The sequence below is a fragment of the Arachis ipaensis genome, chromosome B01, assembly GCF_000816755.2.
Source record: "Arachis ipaensis cultivar K30076 chromosome B01, Araip1.1, whole genome shotgun sequence".
NCBI classification, from domain to species: Eukaryota; Viridiplantae; Streptophyta; class Magnoliopsida; order Fabales; family Fabaceae; genus Arachis; species Arachis ipaensis.
The window spans coordinates 23,157,512-23,159,169 of NC_029785.2; positions in this window are offsets into that span (position 1 = coordinate 23,157,512).

Consider the following 1,658-nt stretch of genomic DNA (forward strand, 5'->3'; position numbering starts at 1 on the left):
GTATTTTGAATATTCATAGATAAATTTTTTTATGTTTTCCTTATTATAATTTTTTTTTTGTTCGATATGATTGATTTGTTTTCTAAGCTTTATATTAGCTGTTTTGCAGATTAAAGGCTCCACCACTAGTTGGGCGCTTTAAACAGGGTTGCGCAGGCTTTCAATCACTAACTGCATAGTCCAAACGTTAACTTCGTACACCAATTTTTGACCTACTACCTTGAATTCCCGCAACTGTGTCTTTTAGCGGATATGTTATTGGAAATTAATTAATTAATCGATATTTGATAATGGGTTGGGGTGCATCCATGGCCAATGCATCCTGTAAATATGTGATTGTGCAGTGTTGCGGATTGCAGCATTAATTGGGTAAAGGTAGAAAGAAATGTAAAACACGCACATCGGTTCACGGGTATTTATATAGATAAAGTTAACTCAACCTTAATGAACGCAAGATATTTTTCTATTTTCGTTTTGGAGGTTTTCGTTTCTCCTCACCACCTGCCAACCAAACTAGCTTCAATAAATATTTATTTTCTTAAGAAATTCATGGTCACGGGTGTAACAAAAGGAAGAAAGTGAGAAAGCTCACAAGCACGATCTTTGCTAATGGTGTTGCCTTCTTGGAATTTATTAGGATAGAGTAAGTGGGAAGTGGGAACGAACTATTAAAAACTAGTTTTATATGAAAAACAAAAAAAATATGAACGTTTCTTCTTGATTAAGATTTCCATAGTGGATTTTTTTTTCAATATTATTATTGTTATTATTTAAATTTTAATTGGTAATATCCATTTTTTTGTAACATCCAAAATAAGTACTATTAGAGATGCCTATAGGTTTGGATTCACCCATGAATTTGTGGGGTTTTTGCCCATAAACATTTTTAATCCACACGACTCAACTACATATTATTCAATCATCTTAGATATCGTAACTTGTGTAAAGATTATTTTACATAAATCTTTCAACATGACTAAGTTTAACTTATTCAATATAAATAAGATTTTTTAAATTTTTTTCAAATTTATTATGTAGGGACTAAAAATTTTTTCTGTCTTTAACTTTTTTTCTTACAAAATCGTTTATAAAATTCAACTTGATTTTAAAATCGTCTTTCGGACAATTATATCCTTACCCTCTATCATAATTTCGTTATCTCTTTTCTTGTTCTGCTTCTTCATCTTTTTCATCTTCTTCAAATTATAAAAAACAGACCAAAATACTTAAAGAAATTCAAGTAACTTGCACTTTGAGCAATAATCAACAAATTCAACAGTATCAATATTTCAGATTCAAGCCAAATCAAAAGTAAAGATTCACCCAATCAACAGAGCATGACATTTAGATATTTTACAACAAATTCCACAACAAATTCAGAACAAATTCTACAACAAAGTTAGAATCACCAAGCAAAAAATTCAATTATTCCACAATAAATTTCACAAAAAATTCAGAAGTTCTACAAGAAATTCAGTAAAAGGTTTCCTAGTTCAACAACAGCTACAAGCAACGTCAACAAAAATTACAAAACAAGCTACAATTCAGCACAGCGAGTGGAGAGGACCAGCAGAACAGCGGCGGGCGGTTGACGAGCGGCGAGTAGGGAGGAACAACAGCGAGCGGTGAGGGGTGAGGACCGGCGGCAGTGGTGGCAG